Source organism: Aethalodelphis obliquidens, unplaced genomic scaffold (genome assembly GCF_003676395.1).
Source record: "Aethalodelphis obliquidens isolate GAN/ISIS:26980383/991018 unplaced genomic scaffold, ASM367639v1 scaffold12, whole genome shotgun sequence".
Lineage (NCBI taxonomy): Eukaryota > Metazoa > Chordata > Mammalia > Artiodactyla > Delphinidae > Aethalodelphis > Aethalodelphis obliquidens.
In genome coordinates, this window is record NW_020837956.1 from 26,606,792 (window position 1) to 26,630,560 (window position 23,769).

The window sequence follows — 23,769 nt, forward strand, 5'->3', positions numbered from 1 at the left end:
CTTGACTGTTTGACATAAGAAAATACAAACTAATCTGTAAATTTATTCAAGGCAATCTGAATATAAATCTCATACATATCTTAGGGCAACTTACATTATGCTAAGTGTGTGGTAGATGGGTGTGTGTGTGTGTGTGTGTGTGTATGATATGAATAAGCTAATTTTCTACTAACCACATACTTGACTAATTTATTGATGAATTATTGGGTTATTTTTTTCCAAATATGGCCATAATGATATTTCTTACTCTACATGTGACCTCTATTAATAATTGATCTAATTTCCCTCCCTGGAATCTGGGTGGATTTGCGATAGTTTCATCCAAAAGAGTACAGTAAAAGTGTAGCTATGTGACTTCCAAGACTTCATCATCAGAGATGTCACAACTTCTACCTTAACTCCTGGAATATTCACACTTAGAGATTCAAGCTGCCATGTAAGAGGTCCAGCAGTACTAAAGTTGCTGGGCTGTGAAGAAGGCAAGCCACATAGAGAGGCCATGTGTAGGCACACTGACTGGCATCCCAGTTATTCAAGCCATCCCAGCCAAGGCACCAGCCATGTGAGTAAACAAGCCTTCAGATGATTCTAGTCCCCAGCTGTAATGTCACTCCCGATTTTATAGCTTCCCATCAGAGACCGCAGACATGACGGAGCAGAGATCAACAAATCTCACTGAGCTCTGTCTTCATTCCTGTCTTGCAAAGTCTTTGACCATAAAAAAATAATTATTTGGGGACTTCCCCAGTTAAGACTCCAGGCTTTCACTGCTGAGGGCCCAGGTTCAATCCCTGGTCAGGGAACCAAGACACCACATGCCATGTGGCCAGAAAAAAAAAAGAAAAAAAGAAAAAATAACTATTTTAAGCTGCTAAGTTAATTATTATAAACTTAAAATATAAATTTAGTACCATAAGTGGGATTGTGCTATTGCAAAACTTAGAACATGTAGTACTGGTTTTGGAACTGGGCACCTGGTATAGGCTGAAAGCTCCTTTAATTATAGTTATGCAAGTTAGTAAGTTAGTTAAAACAAGGAGGAACTTGAGAAGACCTTTCATCACATCTAAAAGGGTCTCAGAAAGATTGGAAGTCAAGGCTGTTAGGATAGGGAGTAAATTGTTATTGGAGGGTGGAAAATAAAAGGACCCTTGTGAAGTAGTGACAGAAATTTTAGCAAAACCATCATCTGTGCTGATGTGAAAAATATAATATTTACATATATTAATCAATGGCTTTAGCTCAGTAAATTTTCAGGCAGTTATTGAGAGTACCCACTGAGTTCTTTTAGCTGGGTATAAGAAGACATAGAGGGGAGAGAGAAGAAAAAAGAAGAAACTCTTTACATTTTCAAGCAAAGTTTAGAGCAAGGATAATGGAGTTAAGACTTGCTACCCTCAGAAACAAAACTATTTTTCACCCCCTCTCTCAGCAAATTTTTCTAATAGACTTTATTTTTAAAGCAGTTTTATCATCACAGCAAAATGGAGTGGAAGGTACAGATATTTTCCACATACCTCATGCATAGCTTCCCCCATTATCAGCATCCACCATCACAGTGGTACATCTGTTACAACTGATGAGTCTTCATTCACACATCATAATCGCCCAGAATCCATAGTTTATATTAGGATTCACTCTTGCTGTTGCACATTTTATGGATTTGGACAAATATATAATGACTTGCATCCAACATTTATAGTACCAGATACAGTCATTTTTCAATTTGCTAAACTTTTTACTTAAAATTTTTTAGGATGGAGTGGTGATTTCCCTGCTTCTTCCATGCCAGACTGGAATCAGGAGGTCCCTAGGGTCCAAATTTTTTTTCTTCAAAGTTAGAAAGGACTTCAGGAAAAAATAAAACCCAGGGTGATATCAGAAATATATCTTAGGATAAAGATAAAGCAAAGGTATAACTGTAAAACCCTTTGTTAGAACCTCAGAAAGATTTCATAAACCCTTTCAGTTAAATAAATGGCCTTCTAAGGATCTCTAGCCTCTCAACAGTAGACTTTCAAAGAACCTTAAAGGCATTACACCACAACTGCCTCGTAAGAAGCCCAAGGTAAGAGAAGGACCTATTGATAAGAGAATTGTGGATATGAGTTTTGTTTGATGGAGTGGACTATAAATGGATACACAAAATATCCACAACGTTTTTAAAGGTATTTTTAGACTCAGTTTGAACTAAAAGAGACAAAGACAGTACAAGGTGAAAAAAAAAAGAAGACTTGGGATACCACCCTTCTCAGCTTTTGACATGCAGGATGCAGGCAGAGAAGTCTACCTGGTATAGTAAACATAGGCTCTTTCTTATGGGGAAAAAAAAAAAAAAGTTGGCCCAGGGGATGAAACCAAGAATCCAAGATGTGGGACTAAGGATCAGAGCAAATAACTTCCTGGTAGGAGGACTGTGCCTTATCCAAAGAACAGACCTGTGTCCAGCTGAATTTCAGAATTGCTTTGAACAAGTGACTGTCGCGTGCATCCCACAGAGTGTGTACAGCAGTTATCTCGGTCTGCTCCAACATTGTGTTTTGGGTGTGAATGCATAAAATGATTTGTTCTTTTTAGTTTACAGTTCTTCAAATTGAGAGCTACAGTACTAAATGCCTCATTGTATCTAGACCTGATTTAAATGACAAGACCCTGGAATTTGTTATAGGATGAGACTTTGGGATCTTGAAGGAGGGATGTCAAAGATAAACAAAGCTATATATTAATTAAAGTGGTGAAAACAGATTTTATTCAGTCACTGCTGACATTAAGGAGAAGAACTGAGCTCCATTCCCATGTGTGCAGATGTGATGGGGTGTTTTAAAGGGATAGTGAGGGAATAGGGAAGGGAGAGAGCAGGGCCTCAAGTGAAAACTCATAGGCCAGCTGTGCCTGCTAACCTTGCAATTTCTGCAGTTAGGAATTCTGCCCTCCCACAGAGACTGGGAGACAGAGACCCTATCCTTCCTGATGTTCACCTTTCAAAGGAGCGGCTTCTTTCAGGTCCTTGCAGAAGGCACTCCTGAGATGTAAGAGATGCATATCCCTCTCAAAGGAAGACAGGAAGGATTCATTACTGTGAGCCCTTTCTAGTAAATGCTGTCGGAAACTGAGGTTGGGGCCTATCTTCAGGTGTTGGCTAGGACAAGCAGTAAATTCTCTTGGCAGCCTGGAGCTTTCTCAGGCAGGCACTTTAATGGAGGGCTGGGGCCATCCCAGGGACACAGCTTTGTGCTTTCTCAGGCAGGCATTTTACTGGAAGCCTGCGGTCATCTTAGGACACAGCCTTATGCTCGGTCCTCTCTTAATGCAGAGGTTTGAATGGAGTCGTGCTGTGCCAGGAGTTCCACAGTCCTCAGGGGGTGAGAGTATTTTGTGTGTGAGAGGTATATAAATAACTGATGGCCAGAGGCCAGACTGGAAGTTTTAAAACATAGCCTGTAAATTCTCTGATACTCCTACTGTCAGGAAAAGGCTATAATTGGCCTTCTCTTGAATCTGGGTGAGCTAGTGACTGACCAATAGGGTATGTGGCAGAAGCGGTGCCATGGACTTCCAAGGCTAGGTCATAAAGTCTTTATCCACTGGGAGAAGTCAACCTTGGTGATCTAATCTTCCGTGTTAGAAGAATGTGGACAATAAATTTCCAGCAGAACGGAAGGTTGAACAGATTAAAGACTGTAGGATGATTACTAGGTATCAACCAGTAAGGGACTGGTGGAGGTAGAGGTCACTGAAGCAGTATTGGTAGAATGAATAAAACCTGATTGAATAAGTGGACTAATGAATGGGTCGCTTCATGAAGGGTAATACTGTATCTGAATTGGAACAAAATTAGAATTAAAATAAATTTAAATAATTAATGATAAATTCCTGACTGGTACATTAAAACATGACAAGAGAATGTATCTTGTTATGTAATGGTCATGTTAGAAACTCTCAAACTATTTAGAATTTTTCTACTGAAAAGGAAAAAGATCAGAGTACCATGAACAGAATTATTTTAATTCATGATCATTATTAGCATTCTATAAATATTTGTTGTATGAATGGAAAACTCACTTTTATTTAATATGCACTGTGTCCCAAGCCTTGTGAGGAGAGTTTTTTCATGTGTCATACACCTAAATGGTGGATCTTATTTGAAAGCCCATTATTCAGATGAGAAAAATGCATGAATTTTCCCAAGGAAAGAGGTTTAAGACAGATTTTAGTATGCCTTTACTGTGACTTTTAAAAAGTGATTTCTTTCAAAATACACATTCTGTTTTTTAAGTATAGCAGTTATTTTATTTTAAAAATTGATACAATTTACTTTGGAAATTGACATCCTGGAAAGATAGTTAATTAAATTTCCTCAGACAGTTGCACTTTACTCCCTCAACATGTTCACGTCTTTACCCAAATATCACCTTCCCAATAGGATCTTCCCTAAAAACTCCATATTTTAATTGTATCCCTGTTCTTGGCAAGTCTGGCTCTCTCTTAACCTGATCTAATTTTTTTTCCATAGCAGTGAGCACCTTTTAACATACTATGTAACTGAGTATGTTTATTGTAGGTTTCCCAGCTCTAGAATGTATAGTTCACAAGGTCAAGTGTTTCTATCTATTCCATTCACTGATGTGTACCTAGAACTTCTCGGACAGTCCCTGAGACATGGCAGGTGTTCAGTATTGCTGAAAGAATGAATGCGTGCATGTTGTGTCATGTCTTTGTCCAAAATGACACAGAAGGATACAACCCCTGCTTGTAGGGAATTTACCCTGTAACATGAGAAAAATATCTACAGGAGGTTTTGCCCCATGTTTCAGTAGGTTAATTCAGCTCAGCCAAGTCTTCCTCCCTTCTTTAGGGACTGGTCGTTCTTACTGTTTTCTTCATCCCCTCTTTGTCTATATTTTCTCAAGTGTTCCTGTTTACTTGGTCCAATTTTTCACTCTTATTTCCTCCATAATATCTTTAAGAAATATTAAGTAATTAAATTTGAAAGGAAAATCTCTCTTTCAATGAAGAGAAAGGGTAGAACAGGGGTAACTTCCAGTGCTTTTCTCTCTGTACTTTTGCAAACCCTTCATTTCTCTTGTCCCATCTAGTATAGCTTAAGTCTACGTTTACCAAAGACATTCCTTTCCTCTTGGCCCTCACTCACACACCTTCAAATTTCATCAGACCTTACTGGACCTGTGTTTACTCATGGCATGTTTGTTTGTCCCCCACCCTATCCTGTTTCAACTGTTACTGTTACGTTTAGTGAGTGGCACTATTTCCCACTCTTAGGTATCACCCTCAAACAGGAGCAAACAATGTAAATAATCCAGAAGACTTGCTGTGTCTGGTTTACTCCAAATAGATACATGCTTATTTCCTTTTGGATCAAACTGCTAATATGAACATTTCAGAGGATGCCAAGTTAGTACAAAAGACCATCCATTGGGAAGATAAAATTGGAGATGGAGATCAGTTAGACTGAGGGCATTTAAAGAATAACAACTAAAGTCTAAATTATAACCTCAATTTCTGCAAGACCTTCAGAAATAGAAAAGCTGATAGGAGTAAGAAGTTTTGTTAGGCAGCCTGGATGCCAGACACATGGGTGGGAGCTCTCTCCCTCTCTCTCTCAAACACACACAAACACACACACACACACACACACACACACACACACACACACACACACACCCTATCAGAAAGGAAAACACAGCACACATGAACATACAAAAACAAGCTTACAGAAGACACTTTTTATTGCTTAGAATTAAAAAAAAAAAATAAACCCCTTTAGCTAGTAAGGATAGTGCAGAACTGTCAGAGAAAGAAATAGGTAACTCAGATCCTGGAGAATTCTTTGGGTTGGTAGCAGTTTCACAACAAAGTATTATTCTTATTTAATTGTAGCAGATCTTATTAATGTATTTCTAACTATTTTAGTTATCATTTATCATACATGATCCAATTTTTATTCTAATTTCTCTCACTGTCATGTTATTTTTGTGCTTGTTATATACTTTTATTTTTTATGATATATTTTAGTATGTATTTATTATACTTTTACAATATAAGCTTGAAGGTTACTTTACCTTCCTTCATGTTTACATTCTCATCTGATTATCTTTTCCAAATAAAAATAAAATGTGCTTTATCTATTCATGTAAAAGAGACAAAAACAAGCAAGTAAAAGTACCTATAGGATTTTAATGGGACTGTGCTCAATTTCTAAATACTTCAAATACAAAATAGTAAATTAGAGATATCTCTAATCTACTAGTATGCTAATAATTAATAAGCTTCTAGAAGAAAAATACACATTCCAGTACAAAATAATTTGGTAAAATTTAACTGCTGTTAACAACAAAAATTCATCTGGAAGATATACATTACTTACATAAGGTGATAAAGTTGATGTATGTTAAATCATGAATCTTTTTTTTTAACTTGTAGAGTAAAATCCTAAGCATTCCTTTTGAAAATAGACACATAAAAATCACTTCTAGTCTCATTATTCTTATGGAATTCTTTAAAAATTTTTAATTGTTAGATTAAAACATGGAAAGACTAATGATAAGTTTCAAAAGGATGATTTAAATAGTACAATATGTCAAATTAATATCAAAGAATAAGCTAAAATGTATTGGGTTTTGCAATGGGTTTAATATATCAAGAAGTTCGTATGATACATATTCCAAAGCAGCAATCTGCTAGAAAAAATAGGAAACTGATATTTCACTCACATTAGCAACAAAAATGTAAAATACATGAAAATACTCTTAATAAGAGATGCAGGAGAACAGTATAAATACAGCTGTAAAAATGGAATTGCAAGTTACCAAAGACACATAACTGGAGCAGTCATGTTGTTTAATGTAAAAGCCTAGTATATAATACCTTTGTATTTTGCCTGAAATCCTTTATGAAAATGATGCAAAGAACACTTAAATAACTAATTATGATTATTAATTCTCTAGGTTTTTTCTATCTCTTTTTTAAATAATTTGTATTATTCATGAGTTAGACACCCACATTCTTTTCTCCATGACTTAAAGTTTGGCATTTTCCTTTTTTCTTTCTATTGTTTTTCTGTACTTCTCATTATACTTTTTGATGCTTCCAATGATTATGCTAATTGTTCTATTGCATATTTTTTATTTGTAAAAATGCATTGCCTTCTCTTGTTGAATAGTGCCAATGAGTTCTTTTGTTTCTTTAAGATAGATTTCAGAGGATCTCTAAGGTCTTTTGTATATAGTATGGAAAATCTTTCCAAGGTGAAAGTTAGCTCTGGTCCATCCATTCTTGTTATTCTTTTGTGCTACAAAATGTTTTTCATTTTCAAGTTGATATTTGCTCTAAGTTTTAATTTGCACACATGTCCTCGGGAATACTCTGTTATTTGTTAATGTTATCATTCCTTTGTATCTGGGGATGCTGAGGCTAGTACAGTTCAATGATGGTAGCCTGCTGATATTTCAGAAATCCTTGGGTAATCTTTTCCATATTTTCTCAAGCCTTCTTCTAACCAAGGTAGCAGCCCTTTGGCAGGGAATTCAAGGCCACTGCTGAGAATATCACTCAGGTTTGAGCCATAGTACCTATAAATGATACATTCACTATAGGTTCATCAAGGAATAGCTGGACAGTCTGTGAAAATGATGCTCCAGCTAAAAAGTAGGCCATAAATAATTTATTAACCAGATATACTTTAAAAATTTATGAAAGTTAAAATTCAAGAATATTTGAATGATAATACCAGCAGAGAAAATTCAATGACAATCGTTTTGTTAAAAAAAAAAAATGAAATCACATAAAGAGGTAAAATAAGAGGGATTAAAAAATTAAGATTAAAAACATAAGTTTTAGAGGTGCCTAACAAAATGGAGCAGAATGTACAAAATAATAGCAAAACACAAAATCAGTTATCTGATCTGATATATATATAAATAGAAATCTCAGATATGAAAAACAAATATGGCGTTGAATGCAGGAATTGTGCCAGGAGAATACTAGCATGCCAATTAAGAAACAATGTGTTTCTGGAATGAGACCAAAATAAGATACCCAAACTCAAATGGTTTTAAGAAGAGGTAAGAGCTGGTGATGCTGCCTGTACATCATCATAGCATTCTGTGGATATAATTTCTGGATAATATATTTTAAAGAAAATAAGCAATAATTAATGGGTAGTATATAAAATTATACTGACAAAGAATCCTAATTAGGACATGCTATTTCATTTCATCAAAATCATTATCATTTTTGTCCTAATGGATTACTGTACTCAGTCCAGATGGTTCCCTCAGAATTTGAAGGAAACAGATAAAGGGGAATAAAATAAACCTACTTCTATATGTCAATTCATTAACTATATAAGTAAGTGAAATTGAACACATACATAAATTAATAGATATCAAAGAGCTCTAAACTGCCTTTCAGGTGCAATTGTAGGATAGGTTATAATTAGATTATGTTACCTTCAATTTATTTTAGAAAATCTATTTCATATATTTCTTCTCATGCCATCATTATCTAAACATTCATAGCACTGCCAGCACTATCCTTTTTGGTTCTCTCTAGGATTTTTTATTTTTTTAAATAATCATTTATTCTGATCTCTATAAGGACCTCTGGGAGTATTTGAGACAAGAGAAAGATTTCCTAAAAATGGTGATTATGCCCAGTTGTCCTTGGCCTGTGGAAATATTTTGTCACAATCTGTTTTACTCACTAATAAACTGAATCGTAAAGTTTCTGCCTGACAAGCAAGATAGAAGAAAAACGCCCTTTGGTTGAGCAGCAGTATGCATTCTGGTATGCACTGTATGGAATTAAAGGTTTTGTGAAATTTGTAGAACACAGTTATAGTGATGAATATTTTTCTCTATGTCCAGTACATACTCAATTAAGGAAGTCTTACTCAAATCATTTAATAAATCGGTTGCTACAAACAGCACCAATTCAAATTCATGGGCATCCTTTGAAATAACACCAAACAAGTTCTGGCACTAATGCAGTGGGCTATACGTAATGGAGTTTAGGTGTAACAGATACATGTCCCAGGGTCCCTGGTGTCTGATATATTCTGCATCATGCACACATTCATCTAATGTTTCTGAGCACCTTCTTAAAGTCTGATGGGGAATTAGACTCAGAACCCATTCCTTGTTTTGACCTTACTCCTTTCATTTGCATATTGTCCCTTTATACTATATTTTCATCCCTATTTATTTAAGCTACTCCATCACATATAGGTGGATGAACGCCTTATTTTTATATGTGCTTTTTTTTTCCTTACAAAATTGGCCCACTAGATAGAAACCTTGATTTTAATAAATTATTTAATAAACAAGGACACAGGCAATGGTTATAATGTGGTGCTGCTCACAGCCTCACGGGGGGAGAAGACCAATGTAAACATGATTTCTGGGACACACAGGCCCATTGCTCTCCAAACATCTCTTCAGTCCTCTCGCTCATGCTTTAAATTCCCAAACTTCTGCAACTCTTTAACTAATCTTGTCTGAACATGGCCTGGAATTTTAATTTCTTTCACAGACTACCCCTTGGCTTCCTACACCATTCCTCTGGCATCCAACTCAGAACCCATTCCTTGTTTTGACTTTACTCCTTTCATTTGCATGTTGTCCCTTTATAATATATTTTCATCCCTATTTATTTAAGCTACTCCATCACATGTAGGTGGACGAATGCCTTATTTTTATATGTGCTTTTTTTTTTCCTTACAAAATTGGCCCACTAGATAGAAACCTTGATTTTAATAAATTATTTAATACTTTTTAATTCTTATAATTCTTAAAAAACAATATACAGCCACATACTCATTCCCCCTAAGAGATTAGGTTTAATCATCTTAGGTAATAGTTTCAACATTTTATTGGGTTCTATAATTGTAATTGAACTGTCTGATTTTTATTCAATTGATACATGTGTCATGTTTCACTTTAAATAGGACATGAGATTTGAAATGCTTTTAGGAAAGAATAAGCAAATAAAGTAATTTTTAGCTTATAATTATTTTGAAGTTTTCAGCACTTAATTTCAAAATAGCATTGACTTTGTTAGGCCCTCGGTTTGGATTTTAGAACTATTATTAGGCTGTTCCATTAAAGAGTTTTCAAGCGGCTATATATATATGAACTTCGTAGTGTGATTGGGTTCAATCAGATTTTTTTTTTTTTTTTTTTTGAGAAGGGACAAGGAAGGAGAAATCTGAGGGCACTAATTCCTGACAGGATGAGAGAGAAGCTACTCATGTCATGGACTTCTCATTTCTGTGGAGGGGGGGGGGGGCAGGAAGCACTCAGACTGGAGCACCTCAAGCTCTTCCTTCTCTTAAAAATTCTTCTCCTTTCCTTCTTCTTGATTCAATACTCTTCATTCTTAAAGACCTGGTTTAAATGTAGCATCCTATTTCAAATCCTCCTTTACTCCCCTTTTTCCTCCAGGTAGACTCAATCCTTCAACTGAATACACTGAAAACAATTGAATACAGTACAGTAGTGTTGGTCCTTACTGCCATAGGGATAATGCTGTGCTTTATTAGTTGTGTTTGTTTTTACTTCTCCAACTTAAAGAAAGAAGGGAAAGAACAAACATTCATTGAACATTCATTAGCTATCAGGTCCCATAACAGTTACATATTATAATACATATTATCCTTACAAAAGCCTTGTGAGTTAAGGACTCCCGTTATATTTTATAGCACCCTACATTTCATTTATAATAATTTGCAAAAATATATTTATTGGTACATTATTTTAAGTATTTATCTTCTCTGCTAAGCTCCAAGAGAGCATGCACTGTGTTTTCTTTATGTCTTTAGTATCCAACACAGGGGTAGTACCTAATAACCAGTCAATAAATATCTGGTGAATGAATGGATACATCAATAAATATGTATTTTATTTATGCCTATTTTATAAGTAAGGAAACCCAGTCTCAATAAAAATAAACAACTCAAGGTCACTTAGCAAGTAGGGACAGAATTGTGACCAGACTAACAACTATTGATTCCAGTGCCAGTGAAATCTCAGCCAGACCTCATGGCATTTAACAATCATAGGGTGAGGGTTGGTCATGGAGTTCTCGAAACAGAACAGGGTCAAGTCAAATATTTGTTACTTGCAAGACATTACTTTATCATTCATTTCTTCATTCAGAAATTATCTCTCATGCACGTAACTGCCTACTTCTCTTATTTTGACCTGGGTTCCATCTGCTGCTGTTGCCCTGATCATTCAGCGTGACCTCCTAATGACGACAGACATCTCTTTAAGTCTCCTGTATCTGAAACTGTCAATTGCCTCTCAGTATCTCTTCTTTTGATTTTCCATGAAATGCACTGTTGATTTTTCCTGGCTGCCTATGTGTTTACCCAAAAGTGTATTTCCAAACCTCCCTTGAATGTAGGTGTGGTCCTGAGACCAATTTTTGTAAATAAGATGTAAGGAGAAATATTGCATGGGAGTTCTGGGACCCCCTCTTAGAAGGTAGAGAGAGATGGCATGCTTTTCTTTCTCTCTGCATCTGTCCTGCTGTGGATGTGGTCCTGAGCTCTTGCATCCATCTTGGAGCAGGAGGATAAATGCCACAGCCTAGTGCAACTCTAGAAGTAGCCTGAGTCCATGCTGGCAACTATGCTAACCCTGGATATCACTGAGCTTATTTTGCTAAAGAGAAAAATGATTGCTCTCTTATTTAAGCCGTTGTTTCCTCAAGCGTCTTTTTTTCCCTTACTTGCTGCCAAATGTAATCCTAACTGATACCCGTCCTAAAAGAAATAAAGATGTTTAAACATTAGCAAGTTTTCTGGTTTCAGAAGACATCAAAATAGAAACCACATATGCCAATAAAATGTCTTCCAATCGAGTAAGTGATTTTTAAGGCAAACTTTTCTATAAATAAGGTATAATTCATAGAATAGAGTTCTCAAAATAAAAGTATTCACCAAAACAAATTTGATATATGGGAGACTTTCATTTCCATTTAAGACCATTTATTCCATCTTTTAGTGTAGTATGAATTATGTATTATGAAAATGATCTCATAACTAAATATGTAAAGAATAAAGAAAAAAATCAAATTTAAAACAAAACAAAACAAATTGAAAGTATAGATGATTCCATTAGATGATTCTAAGGCATTATGTTATGAACCATTTTTTAAAATATGAAAGAGAACGTGTCATCTGAGTTTGAAGAATAATGTCATGTGATTATAAATGTTCTCCTGCACAAAGTCAGCATGTTGTCTTGAAGAGCTCAAGGGGGAGTTCACAGTTAGATCATGTTTATATTTTTCTTTCAAACTGCTTCCGAATCAAAAAGCTTAATACCTGAGCCTGCAACAGAAGAAATGACCCCACCATCACAACTGCCTATAAGGCAGGCCTCAACTCCTGGCTCCTTTGGACAGGCTGAGGCATGCAGGGCTAATTGTGCCAGTTCCGACTTTTGAGGGCAACTTGCATCAAAGCTGAGCCTTAAATGGACATATTCAACAGGCATTGATTCTCCTGAGTTTGGTTGCTTGCACTCTTGAGGTTTCAAAACTGTCTGCCTGCTCACTTTTAGCTGCCCACAGGTCTCCTATTCCTGTAGTCTATTACCCTGACCTCATCTCCTGCAATGTTGTCCTTATGAGGAACTGAGTGTGCTTCTCCCTCACGGTCATCTAACTGTCATTTGTACTTCAGTTCCACTTGAAGAGTTCAGACTATATGTGACATCTAAGGTTGATGGTCTCCACTGCCAAATTACTTTCTTACAGTACTTGTTCTTAAAGTACTAGCTAAGTGGATTCAGAAAGTGTATATCAAGGGCCTAGTGCATGCTGGGGGCTATTCTAGGCCCTGGTTGGGATCTATTGGGTCTGTACAGTCTAAATAACCCAGAGAAGGGATTCAAGTCCATGTTAAAAACCAGTCAACCCAATGTTTAACACCCTTCTAATTTTTTTGGAAATTACACTTAAATAATGTGAACCTCTGTTGCCCCATTTTATAGATGAAAAAGTATTTGTCTGAGTGCATGACCTTTTTTTTAAGGAATATTCTCATAGAAAAAAAAGAAAGAGAAATTTCTCTTATTACAACAAATGGTGAACTGGGAGGGAAAAAAACAACAGGTATCAATATCGGGAGTGAATGCCTGAGATCACCCCACCTGTTGAGGAGACCTCAGCTACTAGATGTGGAAGCAGAGAATAGAACTAACACCAGGCCTGGTCACTAGTTACCTTGGTCTGGGTCTGATGGTTCTCAGTGAAGTAAGGGATTCTCTCATCTCCTGAGACCAAAAACCTTTGTTTCTATTTCACTATAAGTTTTAAATATTAAAGGAAAAATAAAAGGATTAAATTTAAAATCTTCCCAATTGGGAAAAAAAATGTATTTTTTCCATTTTTGTGAGAGTATAATGCTACTTTTTTTTCAAAACGTTAATTTGCTTTTTCATAATATACTTAGTAATTAGTGAACAAAACCCTAATGTACTGTGGGTGTGATTTGTAAAGGCTTAAATGACAGACTTTAACTAGGATAATTTCAGTCCTGATGTGTTGTGGAATAACAATATATTCTAAATGAGTAAACTTGAAATAAGTAAGCCATTGGGGACTATTGGCCACCTTATAATTAAACTTGATCTAACATGGACATCAAAAATAATTATGTGTACTAAACATAAAGAGACAGCTCCTCAGAGAGATGAAGTGAAGTTGTACAGATGGACAGAATGCAAATCATGACGGGTTTCTTAATGAAAGAGAAATGAAATGCAATTTAAAGCCCTATGCAAAATTTGGATAGCTACTCCTAGTGTACAAATTACTGAAAAAAAATTACATTGAAGCAAGATAGATTACTATATTTCCAACAACCAGGAAAACCATTCCTCTAGAGAATTTAGATTTTCAAGTTTCCTGGGCAATGAGGTTAAGAACAAAATTACTTTTATAGTATATTTGTATTCGTCTCCTAGGGCTGCCATAACAGAGTACCAAAGACTGGGGCACTTAGCAGAAATGTATTTTCTCACAATTGTGGAGACTAGAAGTCCAAGACCAAGGTTTTGGCAAGGTTGGTTTCTTATGAGGCCTGTGTCCTTGGCTTGTAAATGGCTGTCCTTCAGACATCCTCACAGGGCCTTCTTTCTGTGTGTCTCTGATGTCCCTTCCTCTTCTCATGAGGACACCAGCTGTACTGGATTTGGGCCCCACCCAAATGACCCCATTTCACCTTAATTACCTCTTTAAGGACCCAATTTCCAAATTCAGTCACATCTGAGGTACTGGGGATTAGGACTTCAACATACAAATTTTGGAGGAACGCAGTTCAGTCCATAACAATGTTCAATGCACAAATTATACACAATTTAGGCAACAAAAATATCAATACAGAAATGAATAGAGGGGAGATGCATTGAATACCTTACATGAGAGAGGTCCTGATCAGCTGGTAGGGTGACCAACCTTACTCGTGTGCCTGGTTTTAGCACCGAAAGTCCTATACCCTGGAAAAGTTCTCAAATCAGAATGGTTGGTCACCCAGCATCATGTGCTGGATACCCGACAACCACTGCTAAGGGTGACATTTGTGACCTAATGTAGTATGGTAGTATAGTAAACAACATCATTCTCGAGTTCTTAAAATTTTACCAGAAGTGTGAATTATGCTCAAGCAAGCAGGCCTCCTTATGATCATGGAATAGAATCAAGAATTCCCAACATCATTGGGAAGTTGAACAGATCTCCAGTTTGCTGTAAGGATGGCACATTCTTAGTTGATAGACTGTGTCACCCAAATATAACCTACCTCCTTTCTTAGATTTGATTCAGAAAGAATAACATTCTCTTTCCAAACTCCAGGACTTATATTTGGAATGACCATAAGTCCTGCTTTTCCTTGGACAGTCTCATTTTACCTGTTGTTTCAGCATAATTATTGGTAAGTCCTCCTTCATTCTCAGAAGTCCCCTGTTCATAGCATAAAATATATGGTCATACAATTTATACTGCTCAGTTCTTCTGGTCCCAATACATCTCTGCTTTCCTTTTCCTATAACACACCAGTCTCTGAGCTTGCCATTCACAGACACATAGGTTCCCTGATCCTCTGTGTGACTCTTCTCTTTACTGTCTGACTAGAACAGTGGAGATGGGGCTCACAAATTTTGTTTTGGACCCTCCTACATAACCAGGTCTTATAATATAATCATAAAACAGGAAGCATAATTTTTCCATCATCTAAGAATCAGGGTATAGGAGCTTACAATGGAAGTAGGAAAAAAATTAGAAGATTTAAACCAATACAAATAAATTATGTGTGTGCACAAAATATTATTTTAACTTTTTATTTTATAACGGAATATAGCCTATTCACAAAATATTTTTAATAATCACGGACTCTCAAAGGATTTCAGGGATTATCTAGCTGAATCCTCTCCTTTTGCAAAAGAATAAACTGAGGCTTAGAAACAGGAAGTGATTTGCCAGAGGGCATAACCTAACTTGATCCAGTTAAAAAAGAATTCATGACCACCAATGAATTAGATATTTCTATTCCCAAGTCAGGTATTTTTACCATATGAGAACATAATAACTGTTCCCTTAGAACATCTTTTCTGGCCTTGTTTCTTAAAATAACGTATTTGTTATTCTAAATGTGAAACTAGTTTGTGTACTTTAGAAAACTTATAAAATAGACATTAGCAAAATATATTTTTAAAAAAATATTACAAGTCACTTCCCAGGACTAATCACAGAATTATTTCCTTCCATTATGATTCCATTTTGGTACATATGAGGGGTGTGTGTGTGTGTGTGTGTGTGTGTGTGTGTGTGTGTGTATGCATATATTTATACTTCCACCTGTGTATATCATGCAAATTGAGAGCATTTCATTTTATGATATGTATTACCCAAATCTTTAAGGCTAAAATATATATCATGAGAATATTTCCAGGCCCTTAAGTATTTTTTATATAATACCATTTTTGTTATTTTTGTTTTTGTTTTTGTTTTTGTTTTTTGTGGTACATGGGCCTCTCACTGTTGTAGCCTCTCCCGTTGCAGAGCAACAGGCTCCGGATGCGCAGGCTCAGCGGCCATGGCTCACAGGCGCAGCTGCTCCGTGGCATGTGGGATCTTCCCGGACTGGGGCATGAACCCGTGTCCCCTGCATCGGCAGGCGGACTCTCAACCACTGCGCCACCAGGGAAGCCCTATAATACCATTTTTAATGGCTGCATATTTTCCCATTACATGATATGCCAACATTTATTCAACCAATGGTAACATTGAAGATGTAATAAGTTTCCTTTTTTTTTTTTTTTGCTATATAAGCTATGTTGCTAGAAAAAACCCTTGTCATGGTATTTGTAAATTATTACTGATAGCTGTATCACTAATCAACTGAAGTGAAAAATTGCTAATCAGAAGACTATACATTCGTAGTCTTTTAAAAACTGTGTTGCACATGACCACTCAAGAAGGTTGTGCCTGCAGCCACATAGCACAGGGAGATTAGCTCGGTGCTTTGTGACCATCTAGAGGGGTGGGATAGGGAGGGTGGGATAGGGAGGGTGGGAGGGAGACGAAAGAGAGAGGAGATATGGGTCTATATGTATATGTATAGCTGATTCACTTTGTTATAAAGCAGAAACTAACACACAATTGTAAAGCAATTATACTCCAATAAAGATGTTAATATATATATATATATAAATAATAATAAATAAATTTTAAAAAAGAATGTTGTGATGACTTTTACACCTCAGTACTATGGCAGCATTTCTGTTTTTCTCTAACCCTTGACAGCATCGACAGTTATCTTTTCCTTGTCTTTGACAGTTTGACAGAGAAAAATAGTGTATTATGGTCTTAATTTGCATTCATTTTATTACGATTGCACTGGTATAGTTTTTATATGTTTATAGGTCTTCTGCGTACCAAATATTTCTATTTTTTAAACTTTTTAATCCTTTTGGGTTGTTTACATTTATCTTACCTCTTAGCAATACATCTTTATAATAATACAGTAATGTATTAACATAAAAACTCCTTGGACTGAACATATGTTACAAAATTTTTACATGGAAAATAGTATTTTTCCATTTCATTTCAATTGTCTGTCTTTTTTTAAGATTTCATGTAATTTTTAATTTCATATAAATGGAGACATACATGAAGTATTCTTGTGTATGGCTTTTATCACTCAGCACTTTTTTTATGTATCCACTTTGTTGCATGTATAGCTAATTTATTCTTTTATTACTTTTCTTTCTTTTTGAATTTTATTTTATTTTTTTATACAGCAGGTTCTTATTAGTCATCAATTTTATACACATCAGTGTATAAATGTCAATCACAATCGACCAATAAATCACACCACCACCACCCCCCCACTGCCACTTTCCCCACTTGGTGTCCATATGTTTGTTCTCTACATCTGTGTCTCAATTTCTGCCCTGCAAACCAGTTCATCTTTACCATTTTTCTAGGTTCCACATATATGCGTTAATATACGATATTTGTTTTTCTCTGACTTACTTCACTCTGTATGGCAGTCTCTAGGTCCATCCACGTCTTAACAAATGACCCAATTTCTTTCCTTTTTAAGGCTGAGTAGTATGCCGTTGTATATATGTACCACATCTTCTTTATCCATTCGTCTGTCGATGGGCATTTAGATTGCTTCCATGACCTGACTGTTGTAAATAGTGCTGCAGTGAACATTGGCGTGCATGTGTCTTTTTGAATTATGGTTATCTCTGGGTATATGCCCAGTAGTGGGATTGCTGGATCATATGGTAATTCCATTTTTAGATTTTAAGGAACTTCCATACTGTTCTCCATGGTGGCTGTATCAATTTAAATTCCCACCAACAGTGTAAGAGGGTTTCCTTTTCTCCACACCCTCTCCAGCATTTGTTGTTTGTAGATTTTCTGATGATGCCCATTCTAACTGGTGTGAGGTGATAGCTTATTGTAGTTTTGATTTGCATTTTTCTAATAATTAGTGATGTTGAGCAGCTTCTCATGTGCTTCTTGGCCATCTGTATGTCTTCTTTGGAGAAATGTCTACTTAGGTTATCTGCCCATTTTTGGATTGGGTTGTTTGTTTTTCTAATATTGAACTGCTGTTGGAGCTGTTTATATATTTTGGAGCTGTTTATATATTTTAGAGCTTAATCCTTTGTCCATTGATTTGTTTGCATATATTTTCTCCCATTCTGAGGGTTGTCTTTTCGTCTTGTTTATGGTTTCCTTTGCTGTGCAAAGCTTTGAAGTTTCATTAGGTCCCATTTGTTTATTTTTGTTTTTATTTCCGTTACTCTAGGAGGTGGATCAAAAAATATCATGCTGTGATTTATGTCAAACAGTGTTCTTCCTATGTTTTCCTCTAAGAGTTTTATACTATCCAGTCTTACATTTAGGTCTCTAATCCATTTTGCGTTTATTTTTGTGTATGGTATTAGGGAGTGTTCTAATTTCATTCTTTTACATGTAGCTGTGCAGTTTTCCCAGCACCACTTATTGATGACACTGCCTTTTCTTCATTGTATAACCTTGCCTCCTTTGTCATAGATTAGCTGACCATAGGTGCATGGGTTTATCTCTGGGCTTTCTATCTTGTTCCATTGATCTGTATTTCTGTTTTTGTACCAGTACCATATTGTCTTGATTACTCTAGCTTTGTAGTATAGTCTGAAGTCAGTGAGTCTGATTCCTCCAGCTCTCCTTTTTTCCCTCAAAACTGCTTTGGCTATTTGGGTTCTTTTGTGTCTCCATACAAATTTTGAGATTTTTGGTTCTAGTTCTGTAAAAAATGCCATTGGTAATTTGATAGAGATTGCATTGAATCTGTACATTGCTTTGGGTAGTAGAGTCAATTTCACAATATTGATTCTTCCAATCCAAGAACATGGTATATCTCTCCATCTGTTGGTATCATCTTTAATTTCTTTCATCACTGTCTTATCATTTTCTGCATACAGGTCTTTTGTCTCCCTAGGTAGGTTTATTCCTAGGTATTTTATTCTTTTTGTTGCAATGGTAAATGGGAGTGTTTCCTTAATTTCTCTTTCAGTTTTTTCATCATCAGTATATAGGAATGCAAGAGATTTCTGTGCATTAATTTTGTATCCTGCAACTTTACCAAATTCATTGGTTAGCTCTAATAGTTTTCTGGTGGCATCTTTAGGATTCTTTATATATAGTATCATGTCATCTACAAACAGTGAAGTCTATTTTAAAGTCTCTTTTATCTGATATGAGTATTGCTACTGCAGCTTTCTTTTGATTTCCATTTGCATGGAATATCTTTTTCCATCCCCTCACTTTCAGTCTGTGTGTGTCAATCGGTCTGAAGTGGGTCTCTTGTAGACAGCGTATATATGGGTATTGTTTTTGTATCCATTCAGCAAGCCTGTGTGTTTTGGTTGGAGCATTTAATCCATTCACGTTTAAGGTAATTATCGATATGTATGTTTCTATGACCATTTTCTTAATTGTTTTGGGTTTGTTTTTGTAGCTCCTTTTCTTTTCTTGTGTTTCCCACTTTAGCATTTGTTGTAGAGCTGGTTTGGTGGTGCTTATTTCTCTCAGCTTTTGCTTGTCTGTAAAGCTTTTGATTTCTCCATCAAATGTGAATGAGATCCTTGTGGGTAGAGTAATCTTCGTTGTAGGTTCTTCCCTTTCATCACTTTAAGTGTGTCATGCCACTCCCTTCTGGCTTGTAGAGTTTCTGCTGAGAAATCAGCTGTTAACCTTATGGGAGTTCCCTTGTATGTTATTTGTCGTTTTTCCCTTGCTGCTTTCAATAATTTTTCTTTGTCTTTATTTTTTGCCAATTTGATTATTATGTGTCTCGGTGTGTTTCTCCTTGGGTTTATCCTGTATGGGACTCTCTGTGCTTCCTGGACTTGGGTGGCTATTTCCTTTCCCGTGTTAGGGAAGTTTTCAACTATAATCTCTTCAATATTTTCTCAGGTCCTTTCTCTCTCTCTTCTCCTTCTGGGACCTCTATAATGTGAATGTTGTTGTGTTTAATGTTGTCCCAGAGGTCTCTTAGGCTGTCTTCATTTCTTTTCATCCTTTATTCTGTTCCACAGCAGTGATTTCTACCATTCTGTCTTCCAGGTCACTTATCCATTCTTCTGCCTCAGTTATTCTGCTGTCGATTCTTTCTAGTGTAGTTTTCATTTCAGTTATTGTATTGTTCATCTCTGTTTGTTTGTTCTTTAATTCTTCTAGGTTAAACATTTCTTGCATCTTCTTGCATCTTCTCGATCTTTGCCTTCATTCTTTTTCCGAGGTCCTAGATCATCTTCACTGTCATTATTCTGAATTGTTTTTCTGGAAGGTTGCCTATGTCCACTTCATTTAGTTGTTTTTCGGGGATTTTATCTTGTTCCTTCATCTGGTACATAGCCCTCTGCCTTTTCATCTTGTCTATATTTCTGTGAATGTGGGGTTTTTTTCACAGGCTGCAGGATTGTAGTTCTTGCTTCTGCTCTCTGCCCTCTGGTGGATGAGGCTATCTAAGAGGCTTGCGCAAGTTTCCTGATAGGAGTGACTGGCGGTGTGTAGAGCTGGCTGTTGCTCTGTTGGGCAGAGCTATGTAAAACTTTAATCTGCAGGCTTCCCTCGTGGCACAGTGGTTGAGAGTCTGCCTGCCTGTGCAGGGGACGTGGGTTCGTGACCCGGTCCGGGAAGATCCCACATGCAGAGGAGCGGCTGGGCCCATGAGCCATGGCCGCTGAGCCTGCGCGTCCGGAGCCTGTTGCTCCGCAACGGGAGAGGCCACAACAGTGAGAGGCCCGCGTACCACAAAAAAAAAAAAAAGAAGAAAAACTTTAATCTGTTTGTCTGCTGATGGGTGGGGCTGTGTTCCCTCCCTGTTGGTTGTTTGGCCTGAGGCAACCCAACACTGGAGCCTGCATGCTCTTTTTTGAGGCTAATGGAGGACTCTGGGAGGGCTGAAACCAAGGAGTACTTCCCAGAACTTCTGCTGCCAGTGTCCTTGTGCTCACATTGAGACACAGCCACCCCCCTGCCTCTGCAGGAGACCCTCCAACATTAGCAGGTAGATCTGGTTTAGTCTCCCGCGGGGTCACTGCTCCTTCCCCCGGGTCCCGATGCGCACACTACTTTGTGTGTGCCCTCCAAGAGTGGAGTCTCTGTTGCCCCCAGTCCTGTCAGAGTCCTGCAGTCAAATCCTGCTAGCCTTCAAAGACTGATTCTCTAGGAATGCCTCCTTCCATTATTGGACCCCCAGGTTCAGAAGCCTGACGTGGGGCTCAGAACCTTCACTCCAGTGGGTGGACTTCTGTGGTACAAGTGTTCTCCAGTTTGTGAGTCACCCACCCAGCAGTTATGGGATTTGATTTTATTGTGATTGTGCCCCTCCTACTGTCTCATTGTGGCTTCTCCTTTTTCTTTGGTTGTGGGGTATCTTTTTTGATGAGTTCCCAGTGTCTTCCTGTTGATGATTGTTCAGCAGGTAGTTGTGATTCTGGTGTTTTTTCAAGGGAGAGAGAGAGCACATCCTTCTACTCCACCATCTTGGTTCAGGCTCCTATCTGTCTTTTTTTAATTTGAAGAAGTTTCTAAAGTATTGTTATGTTATTATTTTATCTTTTTCACTCCATCCTGAGTATTATAGAAATACCCTACACTAGTGAATGCATTTGTATTGGTTGATTCTTTCATTTTTGCATTTACATATTACTTCATTTAGAAATTTACATGTAAATAATGTATGAGGTAGGGATGTTATTTTATTTCTTTTTCTAAACATCAGCTATTTATGTCAATAATAATCATTTAAAAATCTACCTTTCTTATTTGAAATGACCCATTCTTTACTTCAATTACTAAAGCCCTACAATACTTTTTTTTTTTTTTTTGGCGGTACGCGGGCCTCTCACTGTTGTGGCCTCTCCCGTTGTGGAGCACAGGCTCCGGACGTGCAGGATCAGCGGCCATGGCTCACGGGCCCAGCCGCTCCGCAGCATGTGGGATCTTCCCGGACTGGGGCACAAACCCGTGTCCCCTGCATCGGCAGGCGGACTCTCAGCCACTGCGCCACCAGGGAAGCCCTACAATACATTTTAATATATTCTTCAGTAAACTTCAGTGTCCTACATAGACTTTTTGTTTTAGAAATGATTTTGGATATTTCATGTTTATTTGTGTGTATGTGTGTGTGTTGGGGGGTGGTACATGTATGTGTATATCTTAGTCAGCTGCTGAAGAATTTATTATTGTTAAGCAACTAGTGTCCAGAAATATTACATAGGAATTTCATTTATTTTTTCAGTTGATTATCTTGTATAGGATACCAATCATATCTATAAATATTGAAATTTGATCTTCAGGTTTTTCTTGTGTTATTTATCTTTTTTTCACCTGGAAAATTCGTAAAGTTACAGAATAGTAATGGTGATAAGAAGCACCCTTATCTCATTTTAGACTTAAATATATGTGAGTGACTCTATTGTGATATTCACTGTTAGTACCATGTATATATTCTTTAATGGCATCCTGTTCTTTTTTACTAAGAGAATTTTTTTTCATTAAGTGGTAAATTTTATCTTCTATCATATCTTAATCTTCTTTTCTTCTCTCTCTTTTGATCTTCTTTAAGATGGTATTGTAGTTCTTATTTAATAAGAAGGTAATAAAATATATTTAGATTTTATAATTTTGTACCATCCTTTCTTACATAGAATAAATTTTACAGTTGTAAATTATCGTCCCTAAAATTTTATTTATAAAATTATAGCTTTATCACATTTATGAACACCTATGTTAATAAATTATATTGTTTCATAAACACATATAAATATATTGTCAGCCTTTGGTAGCTTTTATAATTGATTGGGGTATTTTCTCAAAACCTAGGTATTTTAATTATTATTCAGAATTATCTGTTTCTTGAGGGCTTAGCAGAACAGACTTATCTTACTGATCAAATCAGTGTCTGACTGGTAGTTCTTGTACATATTTTTCCGTGTCAGTCAGGGTAGGCTAATGTACTGGAAGAGCTTAACACAACAAGCATTTAATCATCCTTCAAGTCACTATCTAATGATGCATATCAGTGTGGGGGAGACTGTGCTCCCCTGTCATTCAGAGTTCTGTGCTCCTTCCACTGTGTAGTTTTGCCCTCCTATAGATTCTGAACTGATTTGTTTAGCTAGCTCATGAGGAGACAGAGAACCACTTGTGGGAGGTTATTATGGGCCGCGAGGTAATGCTCAAATCCATCCCCGTGATCAGAAAGAAGAGGAGAACATAGGTATTTATGAACATTGATATTCTCTGTCAAATGGATTAATTTAATCATTTCTATTTTTCTAGGAAATGATATGATGCTTTAAAATAATTAGAGGTGTTAGGGGAGAATTGTATGGATTATTTTTTATTTATTGTTTTCTGTCTATGGTTACGTCCTTTTCTTACCTTCCTCAGACCCATCGTTCCTTACTTTCTGCCTGGTTTTTATCTTCTCTTCCATGTTTCCTTCTTCTTCCATGTTACCTTGCTTCCTGCCTCCTGATCTGTCTGCTTTCTTGTTTCTCCCAACACCTAAATACATAAACTTTCTGTTACTTGAGAAAGCAACAAAGACTGTCTTATCACTGATGCCTACATAGTGTCTAGCACTGTGCCCTTCTCAAGTTAGGCATTTACAGAATTGCTGTATTGGACTTAAATTGAATCAGCCATTTCCTGGGTTGCTCTAATAGC